The sequence below is a fragment of the Gracilinanus agilis genome, chromosome 2 (genome assembly GCF_016433145.1).
Source record: "Gracilinanus agilis isolate LMUSP501 chromosome 2, AgileGrace, whole genome shotgun sequence".
NCBI lineage: Eukaryota > Metazoa > Chordata > Mammalia > Didelphimorphia > Didelphidae > Gracilinanus > Gracilinanus agilis.
In genome coordinates this window covers 388,374,582-388,391,745 of record NC_058131.1, presented here as the reverse complement: position 1 = coordinate 388,391,745, position 17,164 = coordinate 388,374,582, and positions in this window count along the sequence as shown.

The window sequence follows — 17,164 nt, the reverse complement described above, 5'->3', positions numbered from 1 at the left end:
GCAGGATACAAAATAAATGCACATAAATCATCAGCATTTCTATACATTTCCAACACATCACAGCAGCAAGAATTAGAAAGAGAAACACCATTTAAAATGACCCTATACAATATAAAAATACTTGGGAATCTATCTACCAAAACAAACACAGCAATTATACGAAAACAACTACAAAACACTTTCCAAACAAATAAAACTGGATCTCAACAATTGGAAAGCCATTGATTGCTCATGGGTAGGTCGAGCTAACATAATAAAAATGACAATTCTACCCAAATTAATTTACCTATTTAGTGCCATACCTATTAAGCTACCAAAAAACTTCTTTACTGAATTAGAAAAAACTATAACAAAGTTCATCTGGAAGAACAAAAGATCAAGAATATCAAGCGAAATAATGAAAAAAAACATGAATGAAGGTGGCCTAGCAGTACCAGATATTAAACTATACTATAAAGCAGCAGTCATCAAAACAATATGGTACTGGCTAAGAGACAGAAGGGGGATCAGTCGAATAGACTTGGGGTAAATGACATCAGCAAGACAGTGTAAGATCAACCCAAAGAGCCCAACTTTTGGGACATGAATCCACTATTTGACAAAAAGTGCTGGGAAATTTGGAAAACAATATGGGAGAAATTAGGTTTAGATCAACATCTCACACCCTACACCAAGATAAATTCAGAATGGGTGAATGACTTGAATAGAAAGAGGGAAACTATATATAAGTTAAGTGAACACAGAATAGTATACTTGTCAGATCTCTGGGAAAGGAAAGATTTTAAAACCAAGCAAAAGTTAGAGAAAATTACAAAATGTAAATTAAATGGTTTTGATTATATTAAACTAAAAAGCTTTTGTACAAACAAAAACAATGTAGTCAAAATCATAAGGGAAACAACAAATTGGGAAAAAATATAACAAAAAACTATGATGGGGGTCTAATTACTCAAATATACAAGGAGTTAAAGCAATTGTATAAAAAATCAAGCCATTCCCCAATTGGTAAATGGGCAAGAGACTTGAATAGGCAGTTTTCAGGTAAAGAAATCAAAAGTATAAATAAGCATATGAGAAAGTGTTCTAAATCTCTAAAAATTAGAGAAATGCAAATCAAAACAACTCTGAGGTATCACCTCACACCTAGCAGACTGGCTAAAATGACAGCAGGGGAGAGTAATGAATGTTGGAGGGGATGTGGCAAAACTGGGACATTAATGCATTGCTGGTGGAGTTGTGAACTGATCCAACCATTCTGGCTGGCAATTTGGAACTATGCTCAAAGGGCTATAAAAAAATGCCTGCCCTTTGATCCAGCCATACCATTGTTTGGTTTGTACTCCAAAGAGATCAAAGATAAACAGACTTGTACAAAAATATTTATAGCTGCGCTTTTTGTGGTGGCAAAAAACTGGAAAAGGAGAGTATGTCCTTCAATTGGGGAATGACTGAACAAATTGTCTTATATGCTGGTGATGGGATACTCTTGTGCTCAAAGGAATAATAAACTGGAGAAGTTCCAGGTGAACTGGAAAGTCCTCCAGGAACTGATGCAGAGCGAAAGGAGTAGAGCCAGAAGAACATTGTGCACAGACTGATATACTATGGTAAAATTTGAATGCAATGGACTTCTGTACCAGCAGCAATGCAATGACACAGGACAGCTCTGAGGGATTTATCGAAAAGAACACTACCCAAATTCAGGGGAAGGACTGCAGGAGAGGAAACACAGAAGAACAACAACTGCTTGAACACATGGGTTGGGGTGGACATGATAGGGGATGTAGACTCGAAACTACCACACCAATGCAACTATCAACAGTTTGGAAATAGGTCTTGATCAATGACACATGATAAAACCAGTGGAAATGTGCGTCGGTAAGGGTGGGGGAGGTATGGGGGTTGAAGGGGAAAGTAGGAGCATGAATCATGTAACCATGTTAAAAATGAATATTAATAAATGTTAAGAAAAAGATAATAATAAACTGGAGGAATTCCATGTGAACTGGAAAGACCTCCAGCAATTGATGGAGGGTGAAAGAGGCAGAGCCAGAAGAACATTGTACACAGAGACTGATACACTGTGCTAAAACCGAATGTAATGGACTTCTATACTAGCAGCAATGCAATGACCCAGGACTATTCTGAGGGATTTATAGAATAAGAACACCACCCACATTTAGAGGAAGAACTACAGAAGTGGAAACAGAAGAAAAACAACTGCTTGAACACATGGGTTGAGGCGGACATGATTTGGGATGTAGACTCGAAATTACCACACCAATGCAACTATCAACAATTTGGAAATAGGTCTTGATCAATGACACATGTTAAAACCAGTGGAAATACGCATCAGCCATGGGGTGGGGGGATCACAGGGGGTGAAGGGGAAAGTTAGAGCATGAATTATGTAACCATGTTAACTTTTCTAAAAAATAAATATTAATAAATGTTTAAAAAATCCTAATCATCTCCGTATCAAAGCACGTGGTCAAGCATATGTTTTTCTTCTGCTTTTCTGCTCCCACAGTTCTTTCTCTGGATGTGAATAACATTCTTTCTCATGAATTCCTCTGGATTGTCCTGGATCATTGCATTGCTGCTAGTAGAAAAGTCTATTACATTCAATTGTGTCATAATGTATCAGTCTCTGTTTATGATGTTCTCCTGGTTCTGCTCTTTTCACTCTGCATCAATTAGTGGATGTCTTTCCAGTTCACAAGGTATTCCTCAATCAATGGACAATCAACCCTCATTTTCCAATTTTTTACCACCACAAAGAACACAACTATAAATATTTATATTCAAGTCTTTTTCCTTATTATCTCTTTGGGGTACAAACCCATCAGTGGTGTGGCTAGATCAAAGGGCAGGCATGCTATTAAAGCCACTTGCCAATAGGTCCAAATTATCCTCCAGAATGGATGGAGCAATTCACAACTCCACAAGCACTGTATTAGTGTCCCAATTTTGACACATCTCCTCCAACATTTATCACTTTCCCTTGCTGTCATATTGGCCAGTCTGATAAGTATAAAGTGGTACCTTAGAGTTGTTTTAATTTGCATTTTTCTAATCAGGAGTGATTTAGAACAGTCTTTCATGTGCTTAAACTTTCTTTAAAAATAGTTTCCATGTGAAATAATTAACTTGCTTAACTGTGACTTAGTCACAGTCACTAAAACAACCATGTCTTTTTACTAGAACTATTGTCTAACTAGCCATAACTGTCCCTGTCCTCTATTTTTGTAGTTGTTTTTTAACCTCATTGTAAGACTTCTCATTTATCCTTATTGCATGTAATGTTAACGCTTTTGACTCACCATCCCAGTCACTTAGGTAATTTGCTGATCCTTATTTTATCATCTATTGCTTAATTTTAATAGATGTATGTCATACAGAAATCAACATTTTAAATGTTGAACAAAGAAGAGTAAGCGACAGATTTCTGTAGCACTCTAGTCACTAACTCTCTATTGGAAACTTCTTCTCTAGACTGACATTAATCTGTTTTCATTATTATTTGTCTCCAACCTCTTTACCCTTCTACTGTATTGGTCTTCACCCCTGCTCCCACCATGCACTTTATGAAGCATAAATTTACTCCCATTTTGTCTCTTTTCTCATTTCTCTTAATATTCTCCTCTTTTTTACCTCCAGTTTTATATATTTTTACATACATACATACATACATATATGTGTGTGTATATATATATATATCTACATATACATATATACATATATGTGTGTGTATATATATATATCTTGACATTTCATCCTATACAATTTGTCACTGTTCCCTTTAAGTATACTTTTTCTAGCTGCTCTGATGATAACAATTTTTAAGGGTTACTAATATCATCTTTTCTTATAGGAATACAAGTCATCTGAGCTCATTGGGTCCCTTAAAAAAAGTTTTGGTTTTTCGTTTTATTCCCCTCTCTTAATTACCTTTTGGTGATTCTCTTGAGTTCTGTGTTTGGACATCAAATCTTCTGTTTAAGTCCGATCTTTTCTTTATAAATGCTTGGAAACCTCCTATTTTATTAAATGACCATATTTTCCCCTGCAGGAATATAAGCAGTTTTGCTGGGTAGTTGATTCTTGGTTGTAGATTTATTTCCCTTATTTTCCAGAATATCATAAGCCATGCCTTCCAGATACAACCAGATCCTGTGTAATTCTAACTGTGTTTCCATGGTATCTGAATGACTTCTTCTTAGCAGCTTGTAATATTTTTTCTTGGTTTGGTAGTTCTTGTATTTGGCTACAACATACCTGGGCATTGTCATTTGAGAATTAAATATAGGAGATGATCTGTGGATTCTGTGGAAATCTCCACTTTTCCTTCTTATTTCAGAATGTCAGGGCAGTTTTCTTGGATAATTTCCTGTAGGATGATGATCGGGCTTTTCCTTTTGTCATGATCTATTGGTAGTCCAATAATTTTTAAATTGTCTCTCCTGGATCTGTTTTCAAAGTCAGACATTTTGTCAATGAGGTGTTTCATATTTTCCTCAATTTTTTCATTCTTTTGATTTTGTTTTATAGATTCTTGCTGCCTTGTGAAGTCATTTGCTTTTAGTTGTTGGATTTTAGTTTTTAAAGATTGAATTACATCCCTGGATTTTTGGTCATCCTCCTTCTGGTCTAATTTTCTTTGTAGGTCATTTTTCACCTTCTTTGTCTTGTTTTCAAAGTCGTCAATTTTAGTTTTCAAGACACAATTTTCTTGTTTTAGTTCATGTATTTCCTTTTTCCAATTGTCTTCAACCTCTCTTAATTGTTTTTTGAATTGTATTTTGAGTTCTTCCAAAGCCTGTGTTCAATTTGCTGGAGTTTCTGTGTTTTTATTGGTGTTCCTTGCTCCTCCTCTGTTCCCTTTGCTATTTGTTCATTACCTGGATAGAAGCTGTCAATTGTGATGTCTTTTTTCTTTTTCTGTGGTTTACTCATATTTTTCCTTCTTTCCCCCCCTGTAATTGGCTGTAATCTTGCTCCTCTGATTATTTGCTGGATCTGTGGGTGTGAAGGTGCTTGCAGCTATTTTCAGTGCAATCTATGGGGAAGGGGTTTGAAGCTTCCCTGCCCTCTGAAGATTTCTTATCTGCCTTATTGATAAGATTAAACCAGGGTGGAGTTGATTTCAGAGCTGGATGTACCCTGAGACCAAAACCTAGAGAAAGCTGTGAGAGCAAGATGGAGTGTTTTGGCTGTGACTAGGCTAACCTATCTGCACTTCTCCTTAAGTTGCCTCCCTGCCATTTGTGTTCAATGCCCTGAGCCTGGTACAACTGTGCCAGCAAGGCACTCCCTCCAGACTAGCACCCTTGCCCACCCAGAGATTCTAGAAACCTCTGGAAACTCAGCACAGTAGGTAGGGAACGGGTCCTGGGATCTTCCTTCTTCCTTTCCCTCAAACTTGACAGTTCAAGAATTCAGGTTGTTTGTTTTTTGGTTTGGTTTTTTTTGGCATACTTTTTAAGTTGAGTCCAGCAGGAGGATACCCCAGCTCTGTCCTTTTGTAGATTTGGTTTTCTGTTCCCTTGAAGCACTTTTTTTTTATTGGTGTGGAAAGACTTTCAGAGGTCTGGAGTTTTGCTGTGTTTAAGACACCATTGTCCCAGAATCCTGTTTTCATTATTAATTGGTTGAGCAATAAAATAAATTTCAAATAAATCTAACTGTTCAAGCTATTTATTTTTGACCAGTTCATAGATGTATCATGGAAGGCTTTAGCAAATTCCTTGTGCAGTCTAGGTAGAGTATACAATTCCCATGATCAACCAGTCTAGTAACACTGATAAAGGAAATGAAGTTTGTCTGATAAGATTTGTTCTTATTCTTGATAAATGTACACTGATTAACTGTAATCATATCTTCCATTCCTAGGTGCCCACAAACATCACTTTTAACAGTTTAACAGTTCATTCTATAATTTTGACAGAAATAAAAATCAAGCTCATAAAGCAAAAGCTTCAAAAATACTGTATATGATGCTAGTCAGATCATACTGGAATATTTTTTATTATTGTGTCCATTTATGAGCAAAAATTAAAAGACAAAACAATACTTCCTTAGAAGTGTGAAGAATATAGTTAAAAGTCTAGAAACATCATACTAGCCAAGAAGTTGGAGGAATATGTGGAGAAAGATTACTAGGCTGGAAGTTAGAAGATCTAGTGTTTAGTCCAAGCTCTAGTATCTTCTCATAGCCAACTCTTTGATGTTTTTATCTATAGAATGTGAGAGTTAAATTGGATGATCCCTTAAGTCCTTCTTGGTTCTGAGAGTCTATTCATTTTCTACAGCTTCTTCCAGCTCTAAGCTAGCTATATGGCCAGAAGAAAATCACCTAACCTGTATAAGCCACAGTTTCTTCCTGCATAAAATGGTGATAAAACCTACAGTATTTCACATTATTTTAAATATCAACTAATTTAATGTATTTAAAACAATTTACAATCTTTGGAAATATAAACTATGTATTTCATGTTTATATTGATCAATTCCTTCTATGGAAGGGTACATTCAAAAGTTATTCTTCAAACATTAGTTTTGAAGCTCTATATAATGTTCTCTTGGTTCTACTCCTTTCACTTTTCATAATTTCATGTCTTTCCATTTTTTAAATTAACCTAATCATCATTTCTTATTATGCAGTAGTATTTCATCATAATCATATGCCACAACTAGCTCAGCCATTCTCCAATTGGTGGGCATCTTCTCAATATCTCATTCTTTGCCACTACAGAGAGAAGTACTAGATGTATTTTAGAACATATGGGTTCTTTATCTTTTTCCCTAATCACTTTGGGATATAGACCCAATAGAGGTATCACTGTGTCTAAGGGTAGAAACAGCCTGGGCAGAAAATAACATTGCTCTCCAAAATGATTAGATTGATTTATAGTTCCAATAACAATGTATCAGTGTCCCTATTTTTCCATATCCCTTCTAACATTTATCATTTTGTCTTTTTATCATTTTAGACAATCTAATGGATAAAAGATGGCACCTTAGAATTGTTTTGATTTGTGTTTCTCTACTCAGGAATGATTTAGAGCATTTTTTTAATATGGCACTATATATGACTCACATTTCTTCATCCAAAAACTGTCTTTTCATATCTTTTGACAATTTATAAATAGGAGAATAACTCATATTGTTATGAATTTGACAAAATTATTTACATAATCTAGATAAAAGATAAGAAATTATTTATAAAATTTTTGCCAATTTTCTGTTTTTCTTCTAATCTTACCTACATTTTTATTTGTACAGAACTTCTTTAACTTAATATTATCAAAATTATCCATTTATAACTCACAGTACTCTATTTCTTGTTTTTTCATAAATTCCTCTCCTACCATAAGTCTTATGTGTAATGTTTCCTCTTCTTCCTATTTGTTTATATCTCCCTTTATGTCTACATCATATATCCATTTTGATCTTATCATAGTAAATGGTGTAACACAGGGGTCGACAACATATATGGCTCTCGAGGCCATATCTGGCTCTTTTGAGGGCCAGATATGGCTCTTTCTGCAGGAGCCATAAAGTCAATTTTTTTCAGGCATTGTTACAGGAGCCTGCACTGTTACAGGAGTGCTCACTGTGAGCACTGTACAGCTCTCACGAAATTACATTTTAAAAAATGTGGCATTTATGGCTCTCACAGCCAAAAAGGTTGTCGACCCCTGCTGTAACATATTGGTCTATACCTGCTCTCTGCAAAACTGTTTTCCAATTTTCCCAATAATTTTTACCAAAAGTAAATATGTATATCAACTTTGCTTTTATTAGTTGCATGTCTCTTCTATTTCAATGATCAAATTTTCTAATTCTTAGCTAGTACCAATTAGTTTCGATAATTAATACTTTATAATACAATTAAAAATCTGATACTGCTAAATCTTTTATTTTTTATTAATTTATTTTATATTCTTAACCTTTTGTTCTTCCAAATTAATTTTATTTTTTATAGCTCAATAAAATACTTTTTGTTAATTTGATTGGGATGGCATTGAATAAACAGATTAGTTTAGGTAGGATTTTCATTTTAATTATATTGACTGCCCACCAATGAACAATTATTATCTCTCCAATTCTTTACATGTTATGTTATTTGTATAAAAATATATTTCATAATTATATTCATGTAGTTCCTGGCTTTGTTTTGGCAAGTATGCTCCCATGTATTTTTATGTCTATGGTCATTTTATATAGGATATCTCTTCTTGCAGGTTTTTGGTAGAGATATATAGAAATGCTGATAATTTATGTGAGTTTATTTTATGTCCTGCTACTGCACCAAAATTATTATTTTCAACTAACTTCTTACTTGAATGTCTTGGATTTTTCACACATACTATTATATCATCTGCAAAAGAGAAAATTTTATTGCTTCTTTGCCCATTCTTATTCCTTCAATGTCTTTTCTCCTCATTGCTATTGATAACATATCTAATACAATATTAAATAATAATTGTGATAATGGGCATTCTTTTTCACTCCTAATAATAATGGGAAGGCTTTTCTAGCTTATTATCCTTATAAGTAATACTTGCTAATTAAGAAAAAGTTCATTTATACTTATACTTCCAGTTTTTTATTTTTTTATTTTATTTCTATATTTTTTTACAATTAAAAATATATTTTTAATTTTTATTTTTTATTTAGAATATTTTCCCATGGTTACATGATTCACGTTCTATCCTTCTCCCCCAACCCCCTGCCTCCCATAGCCCAACACACAATTCCACTGGGTTTTACATGTATCATTGATCAAGACTTATCTCCCTATTATTGATAGTTGCACTATGGTGATTGTTCATCATCTACATCCCCAAAAATATCCCCATCAATGCATATGTTCAAGCATCTGTTTTTCTTCTGTGTTTCTACTCCCACAGTTCATCCTCTGAATGTGGATAGCTTTCTTTCTCATAAGTCCCTCAGCATTGTTCTGGATCCTTGCATTGCAACTAGTAGATAAGTCCATTATGTTCAATTGTACTACAATATATCAGTCTCTGTTACAATATTCTCCTGGTTCTTCTCCTTTCACTCTGCATCAATTGCTGAAGATCATTTCAATTCACATGGAATTCCTCCAGATCATTATTCCTTTGAACACAATAGTATTCCATCACCAACAGAAATCACAACTTGTTCAGCCATTCCCCAATCAAAGAACATACCCCTCATTTTCGAGTTTTTGACAGAACATAGAGTACGGATATAAATATTTTTGTACAAGTCTTTTTCTTTATGATCTCTCTGGGGTATAAACCAAGCAGTGCTGTGGCTGGATCAAAGGGCAGACAGTCTTTTAGAGTTCTTTGGGCATAGTTTAAAATTGCCATCCAGAATGGTTGGATCAATTCACAATTCCCCCAGCAATGCATTAATGTCCCAGTTTTGCCACATCCCCTCCAACATTTATTACTTTCCTTTGATATCATGTTAGCCAATCTGCTAGGTGTGAGGTGGTACCTCCAAGATGTTTTGATTTGCATTTCTCTAATTATAAGAGATTTAGAACACATTCTCATGTGCTTATTGATAGTTTTGATTTCTTTATCTGAAAATTGACTATTCATGTCCCTTGCCCATTTATCAATTGGGGAATGGCTTGATTTTTTGTACAATTGATTTAACTCCTTATATATTTGAGTAATTAGATCTTTGTCAGAGTTTTTTATTATAAAGATTTTTTCCCAATTTGTTGCCTCCCTTCTAATTTTGGTTGCATTTGGTTTTGTTTGTACAAAAACTTTTTAATTAAATATAATCAAAATTATTTATTTTTCATTTTGTAATTTTTTCTAACTCTTGGTTGGTTTTCAATTTTTCCCTTTCCTATAGATATGACAAGTATACTATTCTGTGTTTAATTTACTTATAGTTTCCTTTATATTCAAGTCATTCACCCATTCTGAATTTATCTTGGTATAGGGTTTGAGACGTTGATCTATACCCAATTTCTCCCACATTGTTTTCCAATTTTCACAGCAGTTTTTGTCAAATAGTGGGCTACCTCCCTTCACATTTTTTTTCATTATTTCTCTTGATATTCTTGATCTTTTCTTCTTCCAAATGAACTTTGTTATAGTTTTTTTCTAATTCAGTAAAAAAAAGTTTCTTGGTAGTTTGATAGGTATGGTACTTTATTGGGTATGATGGTCATTTTTTTATGTTAGCTCATCCAGCCATGAGCAATCAATGTTTTTCCAATTGTTTAGATCATGTTTTAATTGGGTGGAAAATATTTTGTAGTTATGTTCGTATAATTCCTGTGTTTGTCTTGACATATAGATTCCTAAGTATTTTATACTGTCTAGGGTGATTTTAAATGGTGTTTCTCTTTCTACCTCTTACTGCTCTAATGTGTTAGAAATATATGGAAATGCTAATGATTTATGTGCATTTATTTTGTATCCTGCAACTTTGCTAAAGTTGTTGATTATTTCCACTAGCTTTTTAGTTGATTCTGTAGGATTTTTTATGTAGACTATTATATCATCTGCAAAGAGTGATAGCTTGGTCTGCTCACTGCCTATTTTAATACCTTCAATTTCTTTTTCTTCTCTAATTGCTACTGCTAGTGTTTCTTGTACAATTTTAAATAATAGAGGTGATAATGGGCATCCATGTTTCACTCCTGATCTTATTGGGAAGACTTCTAATTCATCCCCATTACAGATGATGCTTGTTGATGGTTTTAGATATATATTGTTTAGGGTGTGAGATATTGATCTAAACTTTATCTCTCCCACATTGTTTTCCAATTTTCCCAGCAGTTTTTGTCACATAGTGAATTTTTATCCCAAAAGTTGGGCTCTTTGGGTTTATCATACAATGTTTTGCTGATGTTACTTACCCTAAGTCTATTCCGTTGATCCTCCCTTTTGTCTCCCCTTCCCATATGCCTCTTTGTGTGGTATAGATTATCCTATTTCTTATTCCTTCAAGTTTCTCTTTATGCCACATTCTATTCCCCACCCATTTTCTTTTTTTTGCATATCATCTTAGACTACTTAGTACCCCAACTTTTCCCTATGCATAGTTCTTCTAATTACTATATTAGTGAATACAATTATTGAGAGTTATAAATAACATTTTTCCATATATTAATATGAGTAATTTGATCTTTTGAGGCCCTTGAAGAAGAACTTGAATTTTTTTTCTCTTTTTCCTTTCTTTCTTATTTACCTTTTCATGTTTCTCTTGATTTTTGGGTTTGGATATCTAACTTTCCTCTTAGTTCTGGACTTTTTTTACAAATACTTGAAAATCTTCTATTTTATTGAATGCCCATACTTTCCCCTGGAAGTATGTAGTCAGTTTTCATGGGTATGTGATCCTTGGTTGTAGACCCAATTTTCTTGCCTTTCTGAATATCATATTCCAAGCCTTGTGTTCTTTTAGTGTGGAGGTTGCCAGATCTGTATGATCCTGATTGGTGTTCCTTGATATCTGGATTGTCTCTTTCTGGCTTCTTGTAATATTTTCTCCTTAACTTGGAGGCTTTTGAATTTGGCTATTACATTCCTGGGGGTTGTCTTTTGAGGATTTAGTGTAAAGGGTGTTCTATAGGTTCTTTCATTGTCTATTTTGCCCTCTTTATTCAGGGATATCAGGGCAGTTTTCTTGGATAATTTCTGATAGTATGATGTCAATATTCTTATTTGTCTCTGATTTTTTCAGGAAGACCAATGATTCTCAAATTGTCTCATCTTGACCTGTTTTCTTGGTCTGTCATCTTGTCACAGAGATATTTCATGTTACCTTCTATTTTGTTAGTCTTTTACCTTTGTTTTATTAGTTCTTTCTGTTTTGTGAGATCATTGGCTCCTACTTGCCCAGTTCTAGTATTTAAAGACTGGTTTTTGGCTATAATCTTTTGATTGTCTTTTTTTGTCTCTTCTATCCAGTTCTTCATGGCTTCTAGATGGTCATTTCTGGTCTTCAATTTGCTTATGATTTCATTTGACTTCTGGACCTCAATTTCCAATTTTGAAATTCTGCCTTTTAAACTGTTTTTTTTTCTTTTTGGACTATTTCCCACTTTTCTTGCCAATTCTCTTCCACCTTCCTCATAATCTCAGATTCGAACTCTTCAAGAGCTTGTGACCAATTTTAATGTTTTGGGAAGGTTTAGATGTGTTTACTTTTTTGTCCTCCTCTGCTGTTTCCTCTGTGCTCTTGATTTTTTTCTCCATAAAAATTATCCAGTGTTAGTGCCTTTCTCTTGTTCTTTTTGGTGGTTGGTATTTCTTGAGTATTGCTGGCCATCACTATGCTGATTTTTGATTCCCTCAAAAGTCTGAGTGAAGAAGGCAAGCTCTCTGTGTATGAAGCTACAGAGTGGTTTTTGCCTGAGGCTACTTTTTGAGTCTGTGTGGTTTCTGCTGTGTGACGCCCCCTCTTCTCTATGCACCCAAGGTGCACACTCTTCAGCCTCCTAGGGTTTCACATCTAGGTGATCTTAGAGGTGTTCTTAATCAGCTGCCAATCAACTTAGAGACTGCCCCACACTGCTCTAATTTTGACACACTGGCTGTGATTCTGGCACCATAGGTGGAGTGGGGGAGGGTTAATCAGCTCACATTTTGGTGAGAGCTTATTCACCCCCTTATAGCATGGAAATGCCCAAATCCCACCTACCTTTGATGCTACACCCTATTGTGGAGCCCTTTCATTTATCTGAACTTGTTTTTTTTCTTCTTTTGAAGTATCATATAGGTTGGTGGTGGGAAGAGTAAGGGTTCTACAACTACTCTGTAGCCATCTTAACCCAGAAGTCTCCAGTCTTTTTTAATAGGAATGAATGTTGTATATTGTTTAAAATATTTATATTCATCCATTGATATAATCATAGTTTTTGTTGCTTTTGTTGTTGGTATGTAAAATTATATTGTTATATAATCCCTGAATTCCTGGAACAAACACTGTTTGGTCATAATGTATAATCTTTATTACATGTTGTTGTAGTATCTTAGATAACATTTTATTTAGGATTTTTTTCATTCATATTCACTAATGAAAATGATCTATAATTTTTAAAGTAATAGCCTTTAAAAAAGAATGGAAGGATTGAGATGTAAATTCATCTTCTATAACCTTGATAAAAGTGTTTTAGGACAATTCAAGTACAGACAGAGAAATGGTTTTGTTTTGTACCTTGCCCCCTTTCCCACATAATTCTGACTCCTTAAATTAAGTCTCTATATTTCAAAAACTTTTCACTTCATATAGCTTGGGTTGTCCTCTATAACATGCCAATCTCTTACAATTTTGAATTGAGCTAGTCTTATCCTAAGCCACCTTGCCTATTTCTCTATTTCTCTAAAGAGAATATGAATTGCATTAAGTGGAGTAATTACCAACACTAGCTGGTATTGGATTAGCATCCAATAAAGGGCATCACCAGAGCCTGCTTTACCAGAGTTTCAAGGGTTCCTTTCAGAATTTCACAACTAGATAGTCATCTTAGGCTACATTGAGTCCTTACTGTACATTAATCACCCTGGCTAAAATTAACTTATGTTGCTGTTACCTACCTCTCCTAATCCATTCCTTCCATCACCACCCCCAATACACACACAGTTCAGTGTGCTAAGTTCTTTTCCTTCTCTCATGTTCTTTATTGTACACTTCCAATTTTATTCTCTCTGGCCAAGACCATTGGCTAGGTGTAAATCAAAATTTACCTCTTAGGATTTGTCAATATAAAATTGTATTAGGGGGAAATTATCTGAATGCTAGAAATTATTTGAATGACAGTGAAAAGGCAAAAGAAAAATCCAATTTCTTTTTATTTTAAGTTTTATTCATTTTTTTAATATCACTGTCACCCATAGTCATCCTAAACTCACTATCCTCAGTTACCCTATATATCCATTTAGTTGCCAAATCTTTTTTCTATCTCCATAACATCTCTGGCATTATCTCATTCCCTCTATTCACACAGAATATCTTAACTTTCCACTCTTATTACTCCCAGTAATTCACAGTATGGTCCAGTAATACTAGCCTATTTATTTTTTCTAATACATGGAACTCTATCTCCATTTTCCATGTCTTTATATTGACTATTTTCCTTATCTAGAATGTTCAGCTTCCTCAACTCTGGCCTATTGAAATTGGTTTTTTTCCCCAAAAACTCAGTTCAAGTACCACTTTCTACAGGAAGCTTCACCTGGTCTCACAAGCAACTAGAATCTTCCCTCCAATGTTACTTTCTATATGCTTTGTCTTTAATTTGCTTATACTTAGTATAGCCATGTTTTCTCTCCCATTAGACTATAAACTCATTGAGGATAGGTGATATTTTTCTTTTCTCTTTTTATTCCCAGCACCAAGAAAAAAGTATTTAGCAAATGTTCAGTTCATTAATTATATTGTCACATTTATAAAGCAATTAGTAGAAAATGTTTCATATCTCATTTTATTTTCATTACACGGTGAGGAAGGCAATGCAAATAATATTACAGTCTTCATGTAGATTAATCAATAGAGAACCCAAGCACAGAAATATTTTGCCCAATGTCGTACCTAAGTATTCAGAATCTAATTTCATTGCTCTTTGCACTATATCCTGTTTAACTGAATGGAGTTTCTGGGTTCCCCATGTCATCTGTGTAACTCTCCTAAATTTATTTGTTCCAACAAATATTTATCCAGTGCTTATTTACAGGTTCATGTGTTGAACACTTGGAACATGAAGATAAATGCTATGACCAGTCAACTAGCATTTCTGAATTGTCCATTGTGTTCCAGCCACTGTTAAGAGTTAAGAAAGTACAAAACTATTCACTGCTCTCAAACAACTAACAGCCAAATTGGGGGGTTGGTGGGAATAACAGACAAACTAAGTTCAAGCATGATATACACAGGACAAACTGGGAGTAATTGCTGTAGGAAGATTAAGATTATGAAGTATTGAGAAAGCTTTGTGTAGAAAAAAGTGAGACTTTAGCTGTAACTTGAAGGAACAAGAAAATCAGCAAACAAATATAAGGAGGAAGTTTATTATAGACCTGGAAGGATGGGGAGAGAAATCCAAGGAAAACCACAAGAAATCAACTTTATGCACTAGAAATTTCACAGAACACCAGACTGTATCGGGTTCAAGTTCAAAGTCATTTTAAGACTTTGGGCAAGTCTTCTCTCTTCTTTGGACTTCAATTCTCTTCTCTAAAATTAGGGCATGGGAGGAAATTATTTATAAAGTCTTATTTCTAAAATTATTTGATTCTATAATCCAGCACGATTTATGTAAGTAACTACAATATAGGTCACATAATATGTGACAAAGAATATATGTGATATATAAAATATAATAAGAGCTATGTGAAAAGAGTTATATTGTTCATCAGGTGAGAAATTATTTAAGAATAGAATGATCAGGGATGACTTCATAAAAAGATAGTATTTGTTCTGTTCATAAGCCTAAAAAATATGTAGAAGTAGCTTCAATACAGTGTCCCAAAAGTCTTTTAGTTTTATTATGTTTTATTAATTATATTAAATTATATTAATTGTAATAGTCATATTACAAAATTATATATTATACAGTTATATAATATAAGAATATTATAAAAATTATAATAATTATTAATGAATTGTGTTGATTAAAGATTAATTATGTTTTAAATTATTAAAGCTTAAAGCTTTACTAAGACTTCTGGGACATTCTATATAAACTCTATAAGACCTAACATTTTTTAAAAAATTTATTCCAAGTTTCTAGGAGAGAGAAATTATTTATATATAGGTTAATAAGAGACAGAGGACAAGTAACATTTAACCTAATCCTTGAAAGATGGACGGTTTTTCAATAAAAGTAGGCGGGGCAGTGAAAACTGAAGGGGAAGGACACTATAGCTAGAGGGAATGCCCTGAGCAAAAAAGGCAAGTTCTGACAGTTTTCTTTAACACATTCAAATAGTATATTATCTGTGAGTGTAGGCCACTGAGAAGAAAACTTTAAACATCAGCCAACTCCAATTTCAAGTACTTTATGAGTAACTTGTGTGCTGATGAGACCAGCATCTTTGCTGTATTTGACAACTGAAAAACTATTGTCCTTGTTGAAGCTTTTATCTTGACAAAGAAAAATAGAGAAGAGAGCACTCGATTTATTTCACACCATTATTAATAACTTGATTGACAGAGTAACTGCCCCCCTGACAGAAATAGTAGACAATATTTAGAAGGGTTTATAATACCTTGGAAATAGCCAAGTGATATTAGCAATGGACTAAAGGTTATCAACATGAAATCAGGTTCCGAGGAGCACTGTCTTCCAGGGTCCTGTGACTTTGGATACAGGCATACCAAAATTCTTGGGATCATAGATTTAGCTTTGGAAAAGGTCTTAGAAATCCCCTAATCTAGTCATTCCCCAATTAATAAATGGTCAAAGGATATGAATAGGCAGTTTTCAGATGAAGAAAAGAAAGCTTTCTATAGTCATATGAAAAAATGTTCTAAATCACTTTTGATTAGAGAAATGCAAATTGAAAAAACTCTGAGCTACCATCTTATATCTTTCAGATTGGCTAATATGGCAATAAAAGAAAATTATAAATCTTGAAGGGGATGTGACAAAATTGGGACACTAATGTATTATTAATGGAATTATTAATTTATCTAACCTTTCTTAAGGGCAATTTAAAAATATGCCCAACAGGCCATAAAACTTTGAATCAGTTATTCATATATATAATATAATATAATAACTAGGTCTATATCCCTAAGATATTTTTAAAGGAAAATAATCTATTCTTACAAATATATATTTTAGCAGCATTTTGTGGTGGCAAAGAATAAAAAATTATGGAGATGTCCATCAATTGGTGAATGGATGAAAAAATTGTGATATAGGATTGTGATGGAATATAATTATGGTATAAGAAATGATGAGCAGAATGATCTCAGAAAAACCTGAAGAGACTTACCTGTACTGGTGCAAAATGAAGTGAGCAGAACCAAGAGAAAATTGTCCATAGTAATAGCAATGTTGTACAATGATCAACTGTGAATGATTTAGCTATTCTGAGTAAAACAGTACTCTAAGACAGTGATGGGAAAACTTTTTAAAGAGGGGGCCAAAGGAAAGGAAATGCTCATCTGCCAGTCTGTTTCAAGGCAG